At 41.8% G+C, this 26,388-nt stretch overlaps 1 protein-coding gene across 11 annotated transcripts in view; it reads left to right on the forward strand.

Moving 5' to 3' along the window:
* LOC131484997 (E3 ubiquitin-protein ligase RNF113A-like) overlaps positions 1–26,388 on the forward strand; it is a 505,434-nt gene that overhangs the window by 214,899 nt on the left and 264,147 nt on the right. For all 11 annotated transcript variants that reach the window (XR_009248563.1, XR_009248562.1, XM_058683876.1 and 8 more), the window contains exon 2: positions 12,735–12,788. The gene's annotated coding sequence lies outside the window, so the exon portion shown is untranslated. The remainder of the gene's footprint in view (positions 1–12,734; positions 12,789–26,388) is intronic.

The raw sequence follows: 26,388 nt of genomic DNA on the forward strand, positions 1-26,388 counted from the left end.
CCCTCCCTCTTCTGGATCCCTGTAGTATTTTCTGCATCCAGCAGCCATGTGATCCTTTTATAGTATAAATCAGATCCTAAAACTCTCCTCTCCCAAACTCTTTTTTTTTTAATTTTTTTAAACTTTTATTTATTTTTGAGACAGAGAGAGACAGAGCATGAACTGGGGAGGAGCAGAGAGAGAGGGAGACACAGAATCCGAAACAGGCTCCAGGCTCTGAGCTGTCAGCACAGAGCCCGACACGGCGCTCGAACTCACGGACCGTGAGATCGTGACCTGAGCCGAAGTCGGACGCCCAACCGACCAAGCCACCCAGGCGCCCCTCTCCCAAACTCTTCAGTGGCCTATGAGGGCTTGGTCAATATGGCCCTGACTGTTATTTGCAGCTGCCTTCCTTCACCTCCTTGCCTCTCACACTTTTTCCCTCTGCAAGAACCTGGCTTACTCGGTAATTTTATCCAGCCCAGTTCTCAACTTCCCTTTCTGTAGTAGCAGTCCCATCATTATTTACCCCCTGGCCTGGATTTATTATGTTTTCCATCACACCTACTACTACCTAACATTCCATCATGTATTTATGTGTCATCCGTGGTCTGTCTCACTGATGCAGAATAAGCTTGTGGGGACAGAGGGTGGTCTGGCTCGTTCTGCTCTGTATCTTCAGCATTTGAAGCAGTGCACGGCACATAGTAGGGCCTTAGATATTTGCTGGATGAAAGGGTGAATGAATTATTCTTACTTAATTGAATTGCTATCTATCCCATGCCTGACAGAGTGATTACTTCATAAGCATTTGCTGAGGCAATCATCGTTGTGGTTTTTTAAACGGACGGTCCCTGGATGTCTGTCAGTGGGACAGTTACTCATGTTTACTGTGGGTCAAGTACACCAGTACATGATTGATCTTCATGACTGAAAATGTAGACCTTTGAACAGGAAGTAGAAGCAAATGTCTGAATTCTGAGAAGCAAAATTGTGAGAGTTGAGATGAGTTACAGGTATCTTGGCCCCTCAGGACTGCTGATCTTTGCTTAATCGCTTCTTAGCCAAAATGATGCTACACACACACACACACACACACACACACACACACACACCTCAAAACCAGCCAGCCAAACCACACCAAAACTAAACCATAACAATAATGGAACTAAGTCCTAAAAGGAAAAGGACAAATTGAGAATCTGGGTTTCTGATCAAGTAAAAACGCTGTGTAAATGGGTGCACACAGGGGAGGACTTCTCAAGTTGGATAATGGAATCTCTCTTTACTTCAGTTCATCTAAAATAGCACATTAATAAACTGAACCAAATGTGGTGCTACAGCTGGTTTTATTGGTCATTAACATTTACAGAACCACGTGAAGTCATGTTTTCCAATTTCGAGATTAAAAGATTTAGCTGGCCTAATTATCGGCCTCTAAATGGGGACTGCATCAGAGTGCAGCCAGCAGAAGAGTTGTCTTTGCCTTCCAGGATGCCTTTGCCTTCGCCTTCATGGTGCAGGTGATTGAAGACAAATGTGTTCAGTGATCCTTGGCTGGATTTGACCCTACAGCAGGGTGGCTACTGGCAGCTTCCTGGCCTGCCAGTGCATTGTCTACAGTTTAAAGGTGCTGTATTTTGGATTCAGGAGGCTACCTTGTACACACAAGCAAATGGCATCCATCCTTGAAACCTGAGTTATTGCTCGGGTTCTCATTGGTTTTCTGTCTTCTGTTCAGTGAGGCCAAGCCATTAATTGTGTGATTAAGTGTGATTAAAACCTCTACCTGAATGAGATTTTTGGTAAATGAATTAACTCATCAGAAATAGTGCTTGCCAGACCACGTGTCTTGATTTTTGGTTCAAGAAATATGGCAGGCTTGAGGCAAAGGCAGGGGAGGAAAGTAAGTGTGAGAGAGGAGGTGGGGGGGTGCACAAAGAAGAAAATCAACCAGCATTTTATTGAAACCTTTCCCTCACCTCCCTGCCCTGTGCAGGACACTGAGATAAGTGCTCTGGGGAGACCACGGCAGAAACACACACAGAGACAGCCATAGACTCAGTTTTTGTGGCAGGGTGTGCACTGTTTGGCCCCGTGCCAAGGACAGTGACTCTCTTGGTGAGGATTTGCACCCAGGGCCTCACAGGGATATACTGTTGATGGGACTGACTCCATCAGTGTTATTTCTCCCTCCTGCCCACCCTGGACCACTTGCACATGCCCAGCATGGGAAGCCGTCAGGGAGGCAGTTGCCCAGAGGGAAATGTGACTGCCAAGGTACAGTTTTTCCTGAGGCCATGAAGATAGTTTCTGGTTGTTGTAGCTTTACTTGTTTTCTGCTCTCCAGGCACATTCTAGAGAGTGCTTCTGGACTCCGGCGGGGGGGGGGGGGGTTGGGGGCGGTGGGGGGTTGGGGGGGGTGTACTTACTCTGCACTGTGAGCACCTAGTTTTGCTGAATGAGTCTAACCAATCTCCAATCTGGGTTAGAATTTTCTTTTAATTAGCACTCAAGGAGCAGGGCAGGCTAGGGGACGGGGTTGAGATCTGAGTGACATCTGGTTTGGCAAATGAGAGACTGGCTGAGTCTTTTGTTCTCTTTGGGCCGAGCTTCCTAATGCGCAAAATGAGGACAGTTGGCCCATCAAATGACCTCGCATTCTACGCTTTAATAGCAACAGTGGGTGGCCATGGGTGGTCCTGAGTGTAGGATGGCTGTGACCATCTCTATCTGTAGTAAGAAATCTGGCAGCATTATTGAAGGTGGATGGAAGGAGGGAGAGACTGAAGACAGGAAGAACATTTAAGGAATGCTTACATAGTTCCAGATCACGGTTTTAGTTTCTACTGCTTCTGACTTTTTTTTCAGTGTCTCCAGACCAGTGTCCTCCTGATCACTGATCCTTGCTTTTTAATTCCTGTTGGTTATGGGTTGAATTCTGCCCCTCCAGACACACCACCTTCCCTTCAAAAAAGATATGTTGTAATCCTGAGCTCAGTACCTCAGGATGTGAGGCAGTACATTTCTGCCATTTAAGGCACTCAGTTGGTGGTGCTTTGTTATAGCGGCCCTAGCAAACTGATACAATATCTTTCTGCTCATCTGGTTTCATACCACTGGCAAGCCGTGACCACCAGCACACTGATTTCTTCTCAGTCTCCCCCAATGTGTTAGTCCTTGTATTGTAAAACTTAGACTGTGCTTCCTACCTTGCTCTTTCTTGGGTCTATCCCTGTATTTTGCACGTAACTCTCCACTTAGTGGTTGATGTGTGTGACGTGGGGAGGTAAACGTGGTGGCCCTACAAGTGAGCGGCTTTATCCACCTCTGGGCTTTCCTGTTATGCCCATACTCTGCTGCCACCTATGGTCTCTTGGGGTCTAAGTCCCCCACCATGTTTTGAACTTCTCATTAACATGTGAAGCTGAATCAGAAGGCTGAAGGCCTGTGACTTGAAGTTCCTTTCTTTACTTTTCAGATTTGTTTGCATATAATTACAGCATTCTTGATCCTGTTCCCAAACCATCCCAAATGCATTTACTCCAAGGTATGGCTCTGAAGTTGGAGATCAAGTTATAATCCAGTGACACATAACTGAAATAATGTGACAACTCTGAACAATATTAAATTCTCAAATGTCTAAAGTAAACACAAAAATGTAAGAGGCCGAAGGGGCTATATGATCTATTAAAAACCTAGTTTCCTTATGGTCAATTTCTCTTGTGGTATTCCAATATCAGCTTTCTCTTTAAATTTCTTTTTTAACATGGGCACTGGAATTTTATCATAAGTATAAGATATATTGCTTTGATCATTTCTGGCCTATCTTGTTTTACTAAAAGAAGCCAAAAGAGACACACTTTGCCATCAATCAACAGACATGCATTGACCTTGTGTTGGGTCCCACAAGCTCTCTGCTGGAAATGTAAACATGGTCTCTGTCCTAAGTGAGTTGGGGAGATAAGACACTCACATTCCAAGTACTTAGAGGACAATTAAATGCTAAATAATGTTGAACTGGCCTCGGTGCAGTAGGAGTCTGATTTCATGGAGTGGTTGGGAGAGGTTTCCTGCCTGGATAACATGTAAATTTAGTTTGTTGCTGAAAAGGTCAAGATATTCTGCTTTCCCTTTCACCTCAAAAATTTCCCTCTACCTGCCTGTATTATTGGTTGTTTGATTATAAATCAGACTCCAAATAAGAAACACAAAATGGCCTGAGGAGCTGTTGGGAGAAGCTGTCACCCTTGATGCAGTAGTGGACACCTTATTCATCTGAGACAGATAACACTTAGAAATCATAAAAATATCAGTCTCCTATTAGTCTAGGCTGTCTCTTAAGATTCTGTTTCCTACACTTTACTTACCAGAAGATCCACAATTTTCTAAGATACACATAAAGTTTAAACGAGGCCACTGGGAGTTCCTTTCCCATTTTCCTGGTGGGGGAGATGGGAGACCTGTTCCCAGCTTGGAATTTGCACAGATGTGTTTCCAATAAAACGCAATTAGGCCTCATGTCTCCATTGTCCCCTTCCCATTCGCTGTGAGGTGGTGCAGATGAAGTGTGAGCTCACACGCAGGATAATAAAGCCATCGCTTGCTTCTCCTCTTCTCTTAGTTTCCTTTACAAAAGTGCAGATTTAATTTGAAGTTTGGAGAAGAGAGGAAGGAAAAGCAACTTTCCAAAACATGAGACAACAGTTCTTTCTAATAGGAACCACATTTTCCCTCTAAATTATGGTACCTGAGGGTCCCTGTGCAAGGGTTGAGAGGTGATGAAGGTAGGCTTGGGGAGGGTTTGGGGAGCTGTGGTTGATATTTTGGCCCATCTGGGCTTGCATCTCTTGGGTTTCTTGGGATTCATGGAATACATCTGACAGAGTGAAATGTGAGAAACCCTTTAGAGAAGTGACTGTGGAAATAAATAGCAATGAATATTTATATGTCTAGACCAGAGGTCAGACCTCTTTTTAGTTTTCCAGGCCATTAGTGGGGTTAAATAAGGTCTACAGGGACCATAGGTTCCACTGGCAGGGTTAAAATCTAGGTCATAGGGGAAGGAACAAAGTAGAGGGGCTGAAGGGAAGAGGTAAAGACTTAAGAAAGAAAAGGGGATATAGGGAAAAAGTGTCCACAAGGGATGAAACAAGTAGTTGTAACCAGCAATAACTCTGACTCTACTTTAGGTTCAATCATTATCTTTGGCTTAACTCAGCATTCTCATATTTTTCTAATATGATTTTTAAAAGACGGTTAGATTTTTCCTATACTTTCTTTATTCTCAAAGAATAAAGAGTGGAAGGTAGTAGTCACTAGTGGGAGGGGAATCAGAGTTGATAAAGCCTGGGGAGCTCTCCTTGCAGGTGGGAACTCTCTTGAGTTATGGGGCCAGGGTGATATAATGGAGCCAGGGGTGATATAAGTAACTGGCACAGAGACTAACTAGTGAAACCTTCAATATTGCCCCTCTTCTACCCCATTCCCTTTGCTGCCCCCTTCTTCCTAAAATGGAGTCACGTTTGTTGGCCATCATGACACTGGAGGGGAAAATGGTTTCTGCCTTTCCAGGAGTAACTCAAATCTTGTTTGGAAATATTTGGAACATGTTGGACAATTAGAGTAATTTTCTTCCAAAGAGAAAGCAGAAAGATTTGGAGTGAGATTATTTGAATAGTGTTAGAAAAAACTATCCAAGAAAATGTCCTTTAATACAGATTTTAGTTTTATGTGGTGCAAAGATTTTCCCTTACAAGAAAAGATTGGGAGATAGAAGGCTTTTGTTTGTTTGTTTTTGGTCCTTGTTCTTGTTTGTTTGTTTCAAGTTTTTATTTTTTAAGTCCAGAATCAGTTCCTTTAACCAACCATCCATCTGTCCACCATCTGTCCATCCATCTATCCATCTACCTATCCATCCACCCATCTACCCATGCATCCACCAGCAAACGTTTTTAGGGAGTCTGCTTTGTGCCAGGAACAGAGCTAGGCACTGTGGACAGAGAGATGAATGAGAAATGATTCCTGCCCTTGGGGAGCTCATAGTCCAGTGGGAGAGAGATATAAACATTAATTATACCGGTGTGATGAATGCTCTAATAAAGTTCAGAGCAGGGTGCTCAGCTTCCCCACAGAGCTGTAGGGCAGCCATCATCTATTTTACTTTAGCCTTCTAAAGGTCTCCGATTCCTCCAAGAGTAAACTCTGAGCCCCAGATCTCAAGGGTGCTGGATTAGGTGTAGCTTTAAAATAAGTCTTGCAGGTTGCAGCTGCTAGTGATTCAAAGACAGTGAAGAGAGAGGACTGTGAGACTAAGTCCCAGGGCTCATGGATTTCTGAATTTATGTTCTCTCAACTTTTTTCCTCCCTGGGGCCTAAATATGCTCTAATATGGCAGTGCTGCATTCCTGCTCTAGCTTGTCTCCAATCTGCTGTTTAACTTGTTTCTTTGGGAGGTCGCTGCTTATCCAAAGAGTTTCACTAAAAGCTGCAACAGGGTAGGGATTGATTGTGTTCCATATCCCTCACTCCATCACCCAAAGCCAGTCAAACAACAGCTGCTGAGGGCTTAGACCACACTGAGCAGATCTGCTGCAATTTCTCTGTCTTCTTTTTTGTCACTACTAATCTTTACACTCTAGACTTTCCAAAGCCAGTCTGCGGTCAGGAGAAAGATAGTGACAGTGGGGACACACAAGTCCCTGGCAGAATGCTTTCAGGTTGAAAACAAATATAGTCAAATACTCTAGTGGGATTTTGTTTTTGTTTTGCCTTTTGCTACCAGGAATAAGAATAGGAAAAGGGAAGTATGAAGTTGGGAAAATTTTTGTTGTTACCGAGGTTTGAATATTTCCAATATCAGAAATTTGTGACATAGTGGAAAAGATGCTTCTATTGATTCCACTGAGAAACATTTTTAATGGTGTTTGCTACTGAGGAGAAGCTTTCCAACCAAGGGAGAAGGAACGTTCTAGATTCACATATCACCATGAATGCATGGCCTTAGAAAACAGCTGAAAATCTTGGTGTAGAGAGAATGTTTTCTTTACTAGTTTAATGCTTTCCTAAAATGTAAATTTGAGTTTGTTTGGGTTGTCGAAAAGTTGAGCTGCTTGGCAGACGTTTCTGTGAATTATGTGGTTGAAGCATATTACTGAGCCTTTTGGTGACCCTGAAAATGTGATTTTTAACAGTTAAGGTAGGAAAGAAATTATCAGGACTAGCTAAAAGGGAGGAAGATGGAACTGATATTTTTGAAGTCATAGGACCTAAATTTAAAGGCAAAACAATTTAAAAAAAGCATGGTGATTGCTTTATAAACTGTCATATTTGGGCCATTTGGGAAAACAGGTTGGAATTTTCAAGTTTTAGCACTGGAGGGAGCAGATGTACATACAAATGTAAATCACACCCAGTCGTTCAGATAACTGGGGTGGATAGGACCTAGTGACACTTAACCATCTTATGCCTTACTACATCATGTAAGTCCTGGACTTAAGTCTCATAGCAGGTTGGAGCAGCCTTTTGAGGGCCTGATTCAGGGCAGGGGTATAGGAATTGACAAGTTGTCCAGTCAACAGTACCTGCATGAAGTTTTGAAACCCCCTGGATGAAGGTGCCACTGTGGTATAAAATCTCCTGTCCCATACTTGGCTCGCCCCTTTCCCAAGTGAGGACATACCTCATTTGGAGCACTAGTCACTCCTGACTCTACCAGCCTCCTTGCTCTGCCCTCCCTTCTCTAAGCCCTAGCCCATGATTGGTTCTGCCTTGCTTGAACCTTAACCCTCGTATGAATAGTTCCGGAGTGTTTTGTTGTTATTGTTAATGAAATCTTAGAGTCATATTAATTATTGAAGGAAATCTGAGTACCTTCCCCAACTGAAACCAGAGAAAGATGGTATGGGAGGAAACCTATGAGAGTCTAATTCTGGGAGTTCACAACTTAATTCAAGCATATGTCCCTCTAATGACATGTGTCAGCATGTCTGTTATAGTGACTGGAGGAATATACACTGACTGCATGTGAGAATGTTTATCTCCCATGTGACCCATTTCCATCCTGAATCTTCATCAGATGTTATTTTCTGCATAGGCCACACCTATGGCCCTATGCCTTTGCTCATGCTGTTCCCTCTGCCTCTGGTGCCTTTCTTCTACTTCTCCATCTATCAGGGTTCACATCGAGTCCACTTCTGTCTCTATCACAAGTGTCTATCAGAATGTTTGGCATGTCACAGGATTCCAAGTGAGAAACCAATTCAGTGAATATTTGATTGAATGGAAGGTTTGTGATGTTTGCCATGGGAAATCGTGGACCATGAAAAAAACATTAAATAATACTCAGTAAAAATCAATTCCTTTTTAGAGTTATTATTGGAAGGCAAGTAGCATTTGGGAAGGCAGGAGGGAGGGAGTTACAGGTGGGAGAAACTGTAACGTCAAAGGCATAGAGGTGGAGATGAGCATGGATTTTAGGTAAAAGTGAGATGTGACTAATTAGTTTGGAAGAGGTATTGAAAGAAAGAATAGGAAATAATGTTTGGAGGGCCCATATTACTAAGCCCCTTGAGAGGTCTGGAAGAGATGAAATAGGTAATGAGTAGTCATTGAAGGTTCTTTTTTTTTTTAATTTTTTTTTTAACGTTTATTTATTTTTGAAACAGAGAGAGACAGAGCTTGAATGCGGGAAGGGTCAGAGAGAGAGAGAGGGAGACACAGAATCTGAAACAGGCTCCAGGCTCCAAGCTGTCAGCACAGAGCCCGACGCGGGGCTTGAACTCACGGACGTGAGATCATGACCTGGGCCGAAGTCGGACGCTCAACCGACTGAACCACCCAGGCGCCCCGAAGGTTCTTTTTTAAAAATTTTATTTAATGTTTATTTGTTTTTGAGACAGAGAGAGACAGAGCATGAATGGGGGAGGCTCAGAGAGAGAGGGGGGACACAGAATCTGAAGCAGGCTCCAGGCTCTAATCTGTCAGCACAGAGCCCGATGCAGGGCTCGAACTCATGGACCATGAGATCATGATCTTAGCTGATGTCGGACACTTAACCAACTGAGCCACCCAGGAGCTCCTGTCATTGAAGGTTCTTAAGCAAGAAGTAACATGATGCAAATGGTGGATTAGGGAAATACAACCTAAGGTAGAGCAGGGGAATGAGCTGTAGCTGTACTGGCAGAGACTGAGTGTGGTATAAAATGGGCTGTTGTGAGTCAGGGGTGGGGGGTAAGTTTGTTCTGGTAGAATTTGAAAGGAAAAAATGCCAGACTTGGTTGAAAGGAAGAAATGCCATACTTGGTTGTAGATGAGGAGAGCTAAGATTCTTCTTATTGACTGGCTTGGGATTAAGAACATCTAAAAGATTAGAGGAAGTATGTTATAAATAAATATACTTCCATCTTAAAGATTCTTTTTTATGGTCAATCAGCAAGCCCTATTTTGTGAGAAGAGATGGGTTTTGAACATCTATTATTCTAGAGCCTTGACCAGATGCATCTCAACATTTGGCCACAAATCTTTTCTTTCTCTAATGCAGAAAATGTTAGAAGCTTTTCTGCTGATTCTAGATGAAAAATGCTGCAAAATTTCCCTTCTCAATTTACTTTTATCAACTGTGTATTCTATCTTATACCTTTTGTAGCACTGCATATTATTAAATATTTTAATCTTTTTGTCAGTGATGAATAGAAAACAGTATCTTACTTTAATCTTGCATTTGATTGATGAATGATATTGAACACCATTTATGTATAAATTAGCCATTCATATTCCTTTCTACTTATACATATGTTATTGCCCTCTGTTTTTATAAGGGGATCCTTTGTCCTTTTTATTCACTAATAAAAGCTCTGTTTAATAATGAAATTAAGTTTTGTTCATCAGAGCTGATTTCAAAAGCCTAACTTTTCATAGATTCTAAATCTGAGTTTATGTGGATTATCAAACTATCCAATCGGTGAGTATTCAGGTGGTTTGGAACTTCCCAAATCCACCCTCCTTAATCTTCAACTAAGTTTTTTTTTGTGTGTTTTGTTTTCATATTTAAACCTAGAGTGCTAATTTAGAAAACCAAAAGTACCAAAATGTATCCTCCTCTTTTCAAATCTACATGTCTTTTTGGTGACTCCGCATCTCTAATCTACACAAAAATATAGTGTATTTAAAGTGAAGAGGTGTTTAAATGTAGTTTCAGCCTTTCCTTTGGAGTGTCCAAGATCATGCTGGAGTGGGGTGGAGGAGGAGTACTGAAAGATCATGTGTCTGACAGGTGCTGCTATCTTGGTTCTCATATTCTGAACCCCTTAAGGGAACTTGACAACTCAACCGACCATTATGCCTGTTATGGGGTAAATTGTATCCCCCAAATTCATATGTTGAAGCCTTAAATCCCAGCACCTCAGAATGTGACTGTATTTAGAGATAGGGCCTTGAAAGTGGTAATTAAAGTAAGATGTGGTTATATGGGTGGGCTGTAATCCAATATAAGTGGTATCCTTGTAAGTAGAAGAGATCAGGATATGGACACACAAAGAAAGACCATATGAGGACACAGGGAAAAGGTGGCCTGCTGCAAGTCAAGGAGAGAGGCCTTAGAAGAAACCAACCCTGACCACACTTTGACTAAGTCTTATGTACACCTCATAAATCATTCTCAGACTCAGTTCCATGGGAGCCTAGAGGACTCCACAGACGAGTTTTAGTAGTTTTGCAATCTTTTTATTTGACTTTCCCTTGGAGAATATATTTTAACTATTTTAAAATACTGTAATAAAAATAACACACATTCAGGCTTGTTTTATTTCACGTTTTAACATATCTAAAAACACCAGCATATTAAAATGTGCTGCTAGGTTAACTTACTTGGAATGAACATCAGAATAAAATCCTGCCATCTGGATGTACATATTTGATGAGAGATATTGATATTCTGCACTGGTCTGTCTGTCTGTCTCTCTTAAATGTTGACATGATTGCTCCATGTCTCCACTGATAGAAAATTACACAAGTGCGTTTGTGAACACAGTACATTTGCACCTGCTCAGTTAAGTGCTACATCAAGCTTATTTGCATTTGTTCTCCTCATGGCATAAAACTTGTCTGTGCACCCACAACTGACTCTCTCACATCTTGAAATCATCACTTTAGAGCCAGAATGAATGTTTCCTTTTTGACTTTATGATTAGAAATGCAAGAATTTATTAGGTGTTACTAACAATTCAACTTTGAAACAGATATTTCCTACTACTTTTCTTGCAAGCTTCTGGATGAATTTAGTTGGACAGAAACCCAGGCTGTAAGGGCAGGTTGTTCTGAAACAAAGCAATACAAAACTATTGCCACTTGCAACTACTTAACCAGAATCTGTATTTTCTAAATACTGTGCAAGTAAACCAAAATGAAATAATAAATTGGATACTGAGGATTATATACAATTGTTATTATTCCAAATTTTTATATTCATCAAATCAGTCTCAGAGTGGTCAGCAATATACTTTATACTACATATACATGGCATATATGAACTCATTAAATAAGTATATTCTAGTGAATTTCTGCTCCTATTTGTCTCAAACATGAAGATTCCACATGAAATCTCATTTTCATTAAGGATACCGTTGCTGCACGGAAACCCAGCAAAATTTCTTGCAGCTCTAACTTCCTCTAATCTTCCAAGGTGGGTGTGAACAGGGTTCAGGGAGGGGTAAGTCAGGTCATAGAAGGGTGGCTGATCACCAGTCTTTATGTTCAGCCTGGGAGCTTTCTTTTACCTTTTTGACAGAATGATTGAGTGTCTAGGTACATACCTACACCCATTCTGGGGCATTGCATCTGGTTGAAATTTCAAATGAACAAATGAATAGGCCTGTGAAAACTACATGGTATGTATAGGAAATTACCAAAGATGGCTACAAAGGTTTTTTAAATATTATTTTTATAAGGCATATTATAATTACTTTGAAACTTGCTACAATTCCATTAAAATGTATTGCATTTCCCTGGTCACCTCCTCTCTGAAACAGATCTTATCTGGAGGCAGTATCTGAGAGAATGTGCGGGAGGAGTAGGGCCTGGGACCGGGGTTGGGGTTGGGTGGGTATATGAAGTGTGGGGAAGTGATATGGCCATTTTGCAGCCTGCATAGCGGATGTGCATAGTTGGAAGCAGGGACCCTAGTTTGTTTCAGCTGCCACCTTTAGAAGTCTCCTCACCAGAGCTTAACATATTCCAAGGCCCTCCCTGAGTGTGGGGTATTGTGGCCTGGCCGTGACTACTGGCTCTGGAAGTAGATAGCCCCAGTGGTGCCTGTAGAGTATTCAGAGACAGAACAGAGGGGGAGCTAGGGTTGCACGTTTGTCTGCACCTGACTTTTTCAGTGGCTCTCCCCCTTAAGATGAGAAGTAAGGGTTAGGTTTTGATTGCTAGAAGGTAGCAGGTTCCAGGAGTTGCCTTGGGACTATATTCACCCACTGAGATGACTGATTTTAGGACTGAGTTTTTTTGTCTGGAGGACTAGTTAGGTTGAGGTGGCTGCTCTTCTGATTTGATCTTGGTTATTGGATTAGTTAGGATAAATGTTCACCTACATAAAATAGAGATTCTAAACAAAAGTGGCTTAAATAAGACAGACTTTATTTTTCTCTCATGTAATAGTCTGGAAGCAGGAGGGTCAAGGGCTGGTGTGGAGCTCTGTTTCACAAGATTGTCCAAAGACCTAACACTTTCTATTTTTTTCCCTCCATCTTTAGGGTGTTGCCCTTATATGAATGATCCTAAATGGCTCCCCTACATCCATGATCCAGGTAAGTGGATGGGGGAAAGAGGGAAGGGGTGTTGATCATTTAGGACCACAGCCTGGAAGTGAATGCATCACTTCCATTCACATGGTCTTGTCTAGAGTTTGGTTACATGGCCATGTATAGCTTCAGGGAAGAAAGACTGAAAATGCAGTCTTTCTTCTATGTCATGTGCCCAGATACAAATAGTTGGCTCTATTTCAAAAAGTAATAGAAGCATGAATATTGGGGGGTACAACTGGCTGATTCTGCTGGGTGTTTAACGAAGTATGAATCACCATGCTACTAGTTGGACTTCTGCAAACACATTTTCATCATAGAAGTAAATGGCCAAGGCTGAGAGGTATAGTGTCCAGAAGGTGAAGCCTGGTAGCCCCTGGTCTAATGGTATTAATTGATACTGCCACTATTAGTATTTGTTTTTCTGAGAGGCGGGCAAATATTCATCTAGGAGGCTGCCATTTATGAATGACTCTATGGATTCCTTGGTCTCTGGATTTTGGCCGATGGCAGACACAGGAAACAGACTGGAAGGCAGGAGGCAGTGAGGTACTCCCACTCACTCCCTATTGGCCCCTGGCAGGCATGGTGAATTCCCTCTGTGAAGGTCCCAGCTTCTATCTAGCAACCCTCTCGTAGCTGTAGCTCTTTTTAGGTCCCAGAAACCACCCCTTCTCCTCATGTCTTCAAGTCTAGAGCTGGTAACTGCTTCTGACTGCTGTTGGCCTTGGGTGCTTCCTTATTACTTATTGTTTTCCCTTCACTTGCCTATACTTTTGAAAATAGTCACATTATGAAATTCTCTTCATTTGCCTTCTCTTTGTTCCTGGTGAATTCCTGACTGATGCAAACCTGGTTTTGGGTGTGTGTGGTCAGGCAAACCTAGCAGAGGAGAAAGGAACATGGTATTTGTGGGTATGTGCAAGGGAGAGATAATGAAAAGAGGTCTCTAAGCTAAGTAAAGAGAGAAATGAGGCATGAGCAGGGCAGATAGATCCAAAAAGTGGAAGAATCTGTTGTTGGGAAATCCCTATGGAGTCAAGGAATTTGGGGTTTGGGGTACTAGAATGAGTGAGTGAGAAATTGGGGACTATCCTCAGAGAATAGAGAGCTTAAAATAGAGAATTTGTGACTGATGCAGTTGTTGATAATAACAATATTCAGGTCATTGGTTCTCAGCCCCAGCCTTTAATCAGAATTTCCAGGGGAGCTTGTAAAAAAATACTGGTGACTGGCTTCAGCTCTAGAGATTCTGACTGTAATTGGTCTGGTGTGGGACCTGGGAATTGTAATTTAAAAAAACCATCTCAGATAATTCAGATGTATAGCCAGTGCTGAGAATCAGTAGTCTAGGTATAAGCATGGGTGGATAGGAGGAAATGATCCTTAGCAGCCAGAGGTCAAGGAATTGAGAGGGCTGAGGCTTGGAAGAATCATCTATGTTGAAGTCACCAAAGGGGTAGCAGGGTTCATGGTGGAGAGAATTCAGTCAGTCTGAGGCTTGGAAGAGCTTGAGACTTAATTACTCTGGGGACAAATTTCTGGTTCTATCCTCTGCTCTTAGCCTGAGGTCTACGTCCAAGGGCAAGGTTGGCTGTAGGTAAACTTTTCTTTGGCCTACTCCCTCTCCCAACTCACCTCCATCTTAGGTTGTCATTGTTTGCTCTTAGAGTTACCTTTTCCCACTGCTGGTGCTTGGGGAACCACAGATTCAGGGACTCTGCAATGTCTTACCTGGATCTGATTTTCTTGAGATCTGACTCAATTCCGTATTCTTTTCTAACCTATAACCTTCTTCCTCTACTCATCAAAAAAAAAAAAAAAAAAATGCCTTTCCTCTGCCTGACTCCCTCAGGGTTTTTTTAGTGGGTTGACTATTCCCAGAGGCTCATTCCTACCTCAGAACACCTAGTAACAAACTTGTATATTGAGAGGGGGCTTCCCATATTGCAACACACGTGTTAAGGCACTCAGGTACACAAAATAATTCTAATCCTCTTTATTTCCAGGTAAGTGTGTGTAATACTGTCTAGCTTGTTGAGAGAATAGTCCATTTTAGCTGGAAGTTTCATCCTCTTTTATTTTCTACATGCGTGCCATTGTGGGGCCATTTAAATCAAATTCTTCTCTATAGCTGAGCACAAAACCTGCACATTTCTGGTTTTGCTCTTTCTGAAGATAATTTCTGCTGTTTAATGAGATCTGAGAATGAAGTCAGGCATGAGCAGGAGAAAGGTCACAGTGTGTGCTCAAAGGTATATTAACTACTGTTGGAACTGACATCGGTCTCCTTCCAAGAGGACAAAATTAAGCAGCAAATAGTAAATACGTTCAATGGCACTTTATTGCAAGTAGGACCATTTACAATGAAATAAGAATATGAGAATGGTTTCAAAGAGAAAATGGGAGTGCTTACAAATAGAACACATCTTACCGGTTAGAGTGGGAATGTGATTCCAGTCAAGGTTAATGGGGAAACGGTTAATGAAGGGTACAGATTCCAAAGCTGCATGATGCCATATTGTATCTCACAGAGGTAATTAATACTAGAGACTCTGGCTAAATGGACACATTATACACAGCAGACAACTTGAAATTCTGCACACCATATAGAGAGGTTCCTCTGGATGCTTTATGACTCACCCTGATGCTGACAGTATGACATTAGAGTCCATGTTTTCCATCCCTTTTCCTTGTGGAGTCAGTGTGGTACATGGAAAGAACACCAGACAGAGAGAAAGGAGAGGGGTCCAGCCCAGACTCCATTGCTAGGGGGTGGTGTGCAGCCTTGGGCAAATTTCTTCCTGCTTCTTTAGGCTCAGTTTCCTCTTCTGTAAAATGAAGGGGTTGAGGAAAGTAATCTGTAAAGTGTTTTCCAGTTTGAATCTGAGATATTCTGCACTTCATTGTCATACCACCATTATCACTTAACCTACCTCATAATTATGTAAGGATGGATATAGCTGGGTAAAAGATTACATATGCAAGTACAGGTGTGCATGAACATTTACCTATATTACCTGTTTGTGGCACATATGTGTACTTCATTGTTACCATGACTTTGAAATGATGTAACTGTAGAGATTTGTGTTTAAAAGCTACCATCAATGTTCATGTTTTTTTACCGCCACCTTCACATTTTTCCCCCCAAGGGTAAGCTAACAGGAGTAAGGTTACCTATAGAATTAATGCCTGGGATTAAGATGAATGTGGGTGAAAGAGCCCCTTAGCCTGCTGGCTGCAGGATTATCTGTCTCTTAAGAAGCACCTTCTTTTCTCTCCTTTTCTTGCTCTGAACACCCGAGGCGGGAGAATGAGGCTAAGGATCTGTAGCAGCAGGTGAGGGAAGGAATGGGGATCACATTACATCCTTCACATTTAGCTGTCTCCTTGGGCTGTCTGGAATCTTCCCTGTTTGCCTACTTGAGTAGAGGGGCTTAAAAGTAGGGCATTTGCACACACTGATTTTTCATCCTAGTGATCATCTTATTGACAGGCATTGCTTCAGCTGGACAGTTTTCTCTCTGTGTTCAGGCCTGTTGGTAGGTGGCATCCCGAGGGCAGATTCCATTCTTATCCCCACCTGACAACTCACTCATTGCTGATTTTTAAAATTCCCAGGTGCACCTTGTTTGTTTCTCTCTTCTCTCCTTCCGTCAACCCCACTACCTATCCTTACTCTTGCTCCTCAAAAAACAAAACAAAACAAAACAACACACAGCCTCCCTGGGTTGTCTGGCTATAGAAGTTATTCATGCTTTTTTTTAGAGAAGTCAAGAAATACCTTCCTGTTGTTCTGAATGAAGTAGCTTACAAAGGCCCACCAGATCCCAAATTTAGGAGGCGAGGGTGCCCAAGGAGTGACAGCTTTACACACTAAATCTTCAGCTTCCACCTCCCTCCACAGACAATGGGAAGGAAAATCATGGAGGGTTGGCAGCCCCAGAGCCAAGTTACCACGTGACATTGACAGCTGCAGAATTGCACCTATTGATTGTGGTGTAGGAGCGAATCTTCCATCAACCTTTAATTGAGCTGATTCCCAAATAGAACAGGGTCAGCTTTTGCTGTGCTGCTGAGTCTAAATAGCTGTGACCAAGCTCTGGTTGATATCTCTTTCCCAGCCCTCATTTGGAAACTTTTTCACATTCTGTGTGTTCTAGAACATTGGACCTTGGTTGAGAGGGTTCATCAGAATCCTCTGGGAAGGGAAGTGGTTAATCCTAGAGAAAGATGGTGCCTCATGCCAGTTATCTCTGATTCAGTGTCTGGACAGGAGGCTGGGCAATTGTATTTTTAATAAGCTATTTTTTAAAGGCGATTCTAATGAGTACCCAGAAACTTCTGGAGGATTCCATCACAAATTAAGAGACATAGTGACCAAGTGAAGGAGACAAAGAAATGCTGAAATGGTGAAATAATCATATCACATCTTGTTCTGTGGGAGGGAATATGGCTGCATGGATGTGAAGAGAAGTACATTAGCACTCTTTTTGTGTGATTTTCAAGTGTAAGGACTTTGCTCTTGCTCTTTTCTATTGCTGTGTTGCTTGCTTCATTTCAAGGAACAATTGGACTTTCTTGGAGGGGTCTATCATTTAGATACAGCTTCCCCTCAGACTCCATTAGGAGGGACACTCCCCAGCCATCACCGCGGACCTGTTGGTGAATCTGGCATTCACTGAAAGAATAAATTGGATTTCATTACATGATACTGTATAATGTAGGGTGACCTCCTCCCATTGTTATGTTGGGTGGATGCTCAGACAGTTCTGATTTTGATTTCCTGGTAATTGCTTCCTCATGGATTCAGCCTTTAAAAAAATTATTTTTTATTTTTTTAGTTCCAAACAGATGCCTCCACCGATCCCTTATTGCCATTCTCAGCCTCCCTCAAAGCCTGACTTGTTCCTTAATGAATCCGCCGCACACTGAGCTGTGGCCAAGGAAAATCAAGAGGCCATTCCATCAAAATATCCGTGATGGAAAAGCCTGTTCTCATTCTGAACTTGTGTTTCACTTCTGTCCCACCTGACCTGGAGGGTCTGCTGCGGGGGTTATGGGAGGACATTTGAACCCTGGCTACTGTTAAAATGTCCTCATTCCAGTGACTCTACTTTGTTTACATTCCTGCTCTGCTTTGCCTTTGAAGCTGCTCCTTATTGGTGGATTGGCGGAGCCTTATGGCTCCCATACATTTTAAGGCTGCATTCCCCAGAGTTTGCCCCAGCGATGGAGACCTGCACTTTGTCTTTTAAGCAGATAAAAAGAGAGGTCAGTCAGAAGTAATTCCCCTACTCCTCGTATAAACAATTTAACTGCTGCAGCAACATACTTGCTTGGAATTACTCCCTCAGATTCAATTCCCTTTTCCTGCTCCACTTGTAAAAATGGTTAGTGTCCTCTATAAACTGCAGCTCACCAAGGTGCAAGGCTTGCTGTGCGGTTGTAGAATAAATGTTAATCTAATACAGGTTACTAGGTCAAATGCAATCACAGGCTTGTGGGAAAAGCTTAATACTGTTCTGCTTCTTCTAACACAGTAAACCTGGATATTATATGATAGGTTAAACACCAGTGAACCATGGCAAGAATTTTCTTGAAAGTAGGATTTAGTACAAAGGAAACTACATTGAAATGGTGACCTAGGATTGACTTTGCTCTCCAAGAGAGCATTCCGAGATGCTGAAGTGCACTGTGAAAACGGACTCCTTACAAATGTGATGTTCTAGAATTCCTTGCTCAGGGGATGAATGCCAGTTGGAGCAGCTGTGACACATCTAAAGGTTTCATATGTTGTCAACTATGACTTCTATTCCCCCTCATTCCCCAAAAATTCATGAGTGCAGATACACACACACGCTTACACCCGCACACAAACTTTTCTTCTCAAATGTGAATGTGGCATTGGATGGCCTTTAGAATTTGGATCCCAAGTTGAACATCTAGTAAACACAGTGTCAGGAGTGCGGAGCATATGTGGGCCAACTGCCTTGAGAAGACTCTATACAGATCTTCTTAGTGGCGGTGGACTCCACACTATTTTATGTGGATGTTAGTGCTGTAAAGTGTTCCCAGCCTGTATTTGTGATCAAATGCCAGAGCCGAGATGTACATATGCTAGCAGATGTATAATAAATGCTTAAGTAAATGAACATCGGGTTTTAGGGGAGCTGTAAAGTCTGGTTTGTGGGACTACTTAGGCTCTGTCCTTCATGGCGACAGGGGACTAAGCCAGGACAAACTTGGTAAAGTCTTGTGGGGGTCTTCGGGGAGGATGCACCGAAACTCTCATCATTAGCATCGTAGTGGCAGTGCAGGTTCTCCTCTTAGCTTCCTACCGAAACCCCATTCAATGAGCAATCACAGCCAGAAAAGGAGCCCTTTCACACAGACTGGAACCCACTTCTCCTCCTGAAAGCAGCTGGGAACTCTGCTTTGTGTCTTCTTTTGGCTCTTAAGGAAGGTTCTAACTAGGCTCCAGGAAATTGTTTGATTTGTGAAAAATATATTTGTGCATTTACAAATGTGACCTAGCTCTCAAGTGATTAAGCTAGATCATTTAGCATGTTAGCTGAGTTAGTGTGTAGACATTTGATAAAAGGCCTCTTGCTGCTTGGGTTTGCACGTTAGATGATTGAATTAATCAGGTGATACATTCCTGGATGGTTATGAAACTCTCATGAAAGTCACTGCAGGCATGTATGCGACCCTTAGGAAAACTGCATAAATGAATAGGTGTAGGCTGGATGTAGATTTTGGTGAAATGGATTTTTTAAGTTCTATAAAAGTAATAAAGATTTTTAGGAAACAAACCCAGCAAACTGGATTTCATTACTGAACTCGGTTGTTGGCAGGAATGGAAGAGACCTTATATGGTTAGTTTTTGTGCGATGGCTCTGTATGGCTGTCCTCTCTGGCCAGCCTGTCCTAATCACCACTCCTGCAGTCCATCCCCCACCCCTTTTTTTGTGCTGTGAGCAGGCAGCAAGCCACTAGGACTCAGAAAAGGTGGCTGGAGGGAGGCAGCTGAAATGGACTCTCATTCAGATAGTTTCCCTGCAGCTGGTATTAGAGCTAGTTCCTTTGACAGAAATGGGGAGCCCAAGGGCCTCCATTGATTGGGAAATGTCAAACACATAATACATAGATGACTTAAAATGCCCTAGGCTCCTTTTCTCTCTTTACTACAGACTGAATGGCCAGGTTTCTCTGCCTCTTTAGGACTCCATTTTCTCCCAAGTTTTTCTTTGAAAAGATGTAAAGGGGAAAATGTACCTTTCTCCATAGCTTCTGTGTATGCATTGAGCATAGAATGTTGGCAAGACCTATGCTGTGGCATGCTTTCTGTATGAGTTTGATACACAAGCATTATATCGGGGATGTACATAATCCTTCAAATGGGTAGAAGCCAAGCTGGCAAGTTTTTAGGCAATGGCTTGCTCAGGATGAAAATGCCAAAGAATGGAATATCTTCTTAGGCTGCCATTGGCAAGTTCAGAATGGAGACTGGCCTCTATAAAGATGTCTTTTCTGTGAGTGAACATGGCCTTAGGGGTCAAATGAAGTTTTGCTCCTTCTTGGCTGTGTGACCTGAGACTACCTAAGCACTTTGTGCCTCAGTTTCTTCAGCTGCAAAATAGGAGTGATATCTAACTTCCCCTTTGTACCTTTATGACAAGTAGGGTGGACATGGGCCTTGGACATGCTGCCCTGTTTGCAGCAACAGGTCATCACCTTTCTCGTTTCCTTCAGGCTCCTATTTCACTGCATTTTCTGACAGTCTTGAAGGCCTGAGCATTTTGCTCCTACCCTTTGGACTTTTTCTGACTTTAGGTGTTTCTGACTTTTCCTAGGGACACCTTTGCCCTCCTTCCTGTCCACACTCTCCATCAGCTGACTGGCTTGGGTGGGTGATTCAGGTGTCTCTCCACAGGGCTTGCGGATGTCAAATGGTGGATTGTGCGTGAAACATCTAATAGTGGGTAATAGATAATTCTTTGTCCTCCTTCGTTCCCTTCCCTTTCCCAAGAAATGCTGTCAATTACCAGATGAGGCGATTTAGGACATCACTTAAAAATCTCTGCGTTTGTGGATAATAGGTATAATAATGCCCATTCCACCGGGTTAGGGGAAGAGTCAATGAGATTAATAGAGGTTAGGAAGTCCAAATCCTGTTATCTTCCACCAAGAAAAGTCAAGGCCCCTCAGCCAAACCCAGGGATAGGATTTGAGAATCAGAACCATCCAAGTGGTAACAAGTATTTGCTATCAGGTCTGACTTACCCAGTAGACACAGTACATACAGAGCCTAGGGTGCATGATACTTTTAAAGACCCATGAAAATATCTTAATTTCTTTCTATGCCAGAAGGAAAAAGGTAAACTTTTAGAGTGAAGGAAGTTTTAAAATACATAATATTAATAAATGCATTTTATAACAATGCAGTTGTAAAATACAACCTTTAATAGTTTTTGTTTATGGAGGAAGGCAAAAGTGTCCCCAAGGCCCATGAAGGTCATATGCGGCCATGACTTACTTCATGAGACTTGAAAGTCTCAATGGCTAATGCACACGTCACCCTTTTGACAGAAATTCCTATATTTTTTAAAATGTTTATTTATTTTTGAAAGAGAGGGAAAGAGACAGAGAGACCACGAGCAGGGGAGGGGCAGAGAGAGAGAGAGAGAGAGAGAGAGAGAGAGAGAGAGAGACAGAAGATCTGAAGTGGGCTCTGTGCTGATAGCAGAGAGCTTGATGCAGGGTTGAAACTCACAAACCATGAGATCACGACCTGAGCCAAAGTCGGGTGCTTAACCAACTGAGCCACCCAGGTGCCCCAGAGATTCCTATCTTTTTTCATGCACTCAGAAGGAAGTTCCTCACAGATGAGCAAAAATGCTTAATGCTGGTCACTCTAAGTGAAGGGAACTGGTAACAGTCACCAAAACAAAAATGTGTTTCTTCTCCATACCAGAGGGCAATTGTAGGTAAGGAGACCCAGCCTCTGAATGGAGAAAAGTCTAACTATTTCTATTTGTACTTGATTTTCTATAACCAGAGAACAGATGTGGGATTTATTTGCCATTAGGTCTAAAAAGTTCTGGGATTGGGAAAAGTATGAGCAGTTTTGTCAAATGTAGAATTACATGGAAATCCAGGATTCATCATGCATTGACTCCTCGGCCACACAACTTCCAGGATACAGGGAATACAAATGCATTTAGCTCCCATTAAATAAGAGGAGAGAAAACCAGACGTTCCTTCACTGAAATTACTTCCCTGAGTATAGGGATCAAACAGGACTCACAATCAGGGAGTCAGAATATGTTCTTTAAACCTTCAAATTACTGCAAATGAGGTGCAAGCCTCTGTCCTTACTCTGTGCCCTTTCTGCCTTGTTTTAAATCCTCTGGAGGGGTGATTTTCCTCCAGACAATTACATCCCATCCCTAAGAGAAGGATGGCTACTGTGTGTAAAGTCATTCCAGCTAAGCACTATGGGCTCTAATTTCATCACAACATTATGAAACTGATCAGTTTCTTTGTATAAAATCTTAAAAGGGCTCTATGGACTCTTTAAGCCAAAAAAAGGGCTTTTGAAAGCAGTTCAGGAAATTGCCAGCATGGAAGCGATTTCCACATGTGTCTCTCAATATTGCAATCTCTCCCTTTAGGTGCTGATCTTTCCTAGACTGTAATAAGAAATGAAAGAACAGCTTATTTTTCCTTTTAAAAAGAGGCACAATTAAAAAAAAAAGTCCCCAAGAATCTTGTATGTGGGAATGACATGCAGACCATTAGCTTTCTCTCCTTGGCTTTCAGGCTGATCTGTATTCTCAATTTGCTATAAGTATTCCATTCCATCTAGGTCAGGAAGAATTACTTGTGTGTAACTGAAGTGGAGTGTGGATTTTAAGCAGAGCATGTGATCCTAAGAATGCAGAAAGATGGTATAAATTTGCATCTTCTTAAGAGGAACCCTGTCTAAAAACACTGAAACCATTTTAATCTAATAAAACAAAAAGGGAAGGGATGGAAATTCCATCCGAAGACTTCACACAACCTTTTCATTTCATTTGAGTAAAGAATTACAAAATCATCTGTCCAGCTGTTAAATGCCTTTGAGGGAGATTTTTTAAATTGTAGTGCACACTAAAATGGAAGGTTAATATCATGCTTTGGAGACAAGGGGAACAGCTTCTATTTCTGGGTAATGAATCATGCCCTTCTTCCTGAAGACCTTTCAGAAGTGAGAGTTGAAGTTACCTGTGGGCTAGAGAGGCCATTGCTCCAGGAAGGCCTATGTCATCAATGAGGACACACAACACGTATCCTTCGGGACATCTGAGCCCCTTTGATGCCCGGCCATGGAGTACAGTCTTGGCCTCCTCCTAGCAGGGTTGATGACTATTTACTGGAAACTGACTTGTGGCTCATTTTGTGGTATTTCTTAAGCTGCTGCCTTTGAATTTATATGAGTGTTAGCCTTGGTCTTTTTCCTTCTTCTCTCACTTTGCCACTGGGCCATGCAACCCACATGGAATTGGATTTCTTGGAACAGATTTGCTGTCGATTGATGCTCATGCTTTGTCTTCAACTCAATTTCATGTGTCAGAACCTTAGGGTGACATATACAAATGAATAGGCAAATTGCACTTAGTACTCTTCTGGCAAGTTATCTGAGAACTTCAGGGTAATTGCTTAAAGAGAGTTTTTACTCTTAAAGCTGGTCCTAAGCATTCAAGTTAGTTCAACTTCACAAATATTTTTGAGCATCCACTGAGTGAAGATCTATGACAGGTGCCATAGGGATAGAAAGATGTAGGAGATATGGTTTGTCCCTCAAGGACTTTGCAATCAGGAAGGGAAGACAGAGAGTATGGAAGAACTCTAGTACATGAGATACTCACCATACTATCATATAGACTGTGGAGCCCTGCAGAGAGTTACGAGTGGGGAATAGGTGTTGTTGGGATTGAAAGGTGAGAAGAGTTTTATCATGTAGAGGGGATAAGAGGTGAGGGCATTCGGAGCAAAAGGTATAGGAATAAAGAAGCATAGAAGAGTGAACCATCACTGTGTTTGTGTCTGTGTGTGTGTGTGTGTGTGTGTGTGTGTGTGTGTCTGTGTGTGTGTGTAGAAGGGAAGTACAGGGTACTGCAGACCTTGCATGCTGGATGCTGCTAGAGATACAAAGACAAATCAGGCTCCATGGCCTCCCAATCTAAGGACTTAGTGTGGAAGACAGGCATATGCGTAAATAACTTTAATGGATAATAGACTGTGGGAGAGACTAGGAGAGAAGCATATGCCATACTCTGTGTGCATCTCAAAGAGAAATTTAGGAAGGAAGAGTTTCATGGGACATAACATGATTAGATCCAGGGAGTAAGATAGAAAAGTCAAAGATGACTTCTGCATTTCAAAGACCATACTCTGAATGATGGAATAATAGACACAACACATTTTGCTCCTTGTTCAGATAAAATTTATGACTTTTTTCTCTGATTCAAGATAAGCACATACTATAGTTTTAGTCACAGTTTGATGTATTGAGTTGTCTGATGTTCTCATAAATGCAAATAAAAACTGAAGTCTGCCGAAAAGGAAGACAATCTACTCTTGCACTGGCCTCAAACCCTATATGCAAATAGGTACCTTCTGAAATGAGTGCCACACAACACGTATGAAGGGTCAATGTATTTGCAAGTAAGTAAGGGGATGGAATAGAAGTGGTGAATTTAAAACTCAGAGGAGTTATCTATCCAAATCCCTAATATTTGGGAAAGTCTCACAAATATATTTTCTTCCAGTTACTGTTGGAATGGCTGAAGAGAGATGGCTTGGTGGGCTGTGGGTGTATCTGTATGTCAGGTTTGGATAAGCTACAGCTCTAAAGGATGGGAGACGGGAAAATGTATATAATATGCATAGTGTCTTGAGAGGAATGGAAGCGGGGTTGAGTCTGAGAAGATGGCTAAGGGCTATCATTTACTGAGCATTTATAGTTTGTCAGCACGACTCTAGCCACATTATGCTACTAGCTCACTTGAAAGATCATAATAACCTTACACAGTAGATTTTATTATTATATTTATTTTACAGATGAATAAACTGAGGCATTAAGATTAAATAACTTGCCAAGACACACAACTCTAAGTGGGTGGTATCCAGAGTCTTTACACTTAATCCTTTTGTCAAAATAAGTCTTAATAACAGAAGGCAAGAGAAGAGAAATATTTGACCTTAGGGTGTTCCTGTATAAAATTATATTTTGTTTTGATTTGGGGAAAAGAAATACGTAAAACCTTGTTAAATTTCCTGGGGGAAAGGACTGAATCAGAGAATCATAATTTTAGAATTTTCAAGAACCACAATCTATTGTCATTCATGACGATTTCTCATTTTTTGGTTAAGGAAATTGAGACTGAGAATCAATTAAAATGATCTCATGTTTGCTGGAGGTTAAGAACATACCCAGCGCACTGCTGTCTAGTGAGGCAGAATGATGCTTGCCAGCCTGTTGACATGAGCACACGTGGGCAAGGACCATGAAGTAAAGATCAAACATCTTAACACAGGGCTCTGGCTCTGGAAGAGAGCCTTATAACATGAGAGGGTCTACTTGACTTTCTAGGGAAGCAAAGTAGAAGTCCAGTGGGCTTTTGACCCAACTTTCAAGTGAAGTGTTCACACTCTCCTAAGGTGCTCTGATTGGTTGTTCAGTCTTGGCCACCGGCAGACCAGGAATGATACCCCTTTCTTTTTCCATAAATTTACTTCTAATAAATTCTCAGTGTACAATATAGACTCTGTGTTGGCTGGCAACTTGCTTTTCTCAACAAATCCAATACACTTCGGCGTTCATTTGATGGTTGGTTGAAGTCCTTATCAAGTCTGTCTGAAAGTGTATGAGGAGGGTTTGCAAAGTGGCAAGGTGTCTGGCAGATAACCTTGTGCTGGCTTCAAGTTCAGACTCCACAATGACTTGCAAGTGGTATAACCTTGGGCAGGATTCTTTACCTCCTTAAGTTTCAATTTTCTCATGTTTAAATGAGTGAAATAATAATCCCTGTATCATAGGGTTCTGTGGAGGATTAAATGAGCCAATACAGATGAAGGGCTTAGCACTTGCCTGGCTCATAATGAGAATTCAATATGTCTTAGCTAATTACAACAAACAAAATAAATTCTTTATAAACTTGTATTGTGTAAATTCATCGTTATTGAAAATATAAATTACAGTAAGATATAATGAGTCTATTATAATTATAGTAAGATAGAGTTACCACGTTTTTTACTGCAAAAGGCAAACTTCTTTTTTTAAATTGAGTTTCCAAACTGAGAGTCCCTCTCAGTAGGGCAGGTAACTGGTAACAAGTGGTCATTTTTTAGAAAACCTTTTATGGAGACTACTGTGTTGCTCAAAGTCAGTCACGTGAAGACTTCTGTGAAAAATCTCTTCCAGAATTTAGAGTTAGGGAATGACTTTCTCCCACTGACATCTTTCGTACATTGGAAAAGGAAAGCCACTCACAGTCCTGCTCGTTTTGCTTTGACTGTCAATGCCTTGGTGCTAAGTTTTTATGTTCTGTTGCAGAAA

Source organism: Neofelis nebulosa, chromosome 9 (assembly GCF_028018385.1).
Source record: "Neofelis nebulosa isolate mNeoNeb1 chromosome 9, mNeoNeb1.pri, whole genome shotgun sequence".
Taxonomy (NCBI): Eukaryota; Metazoa; Chordata; class Mammalia; order Carnivora; family Felidae; genus Neofelis; species Neofelis nebulosa.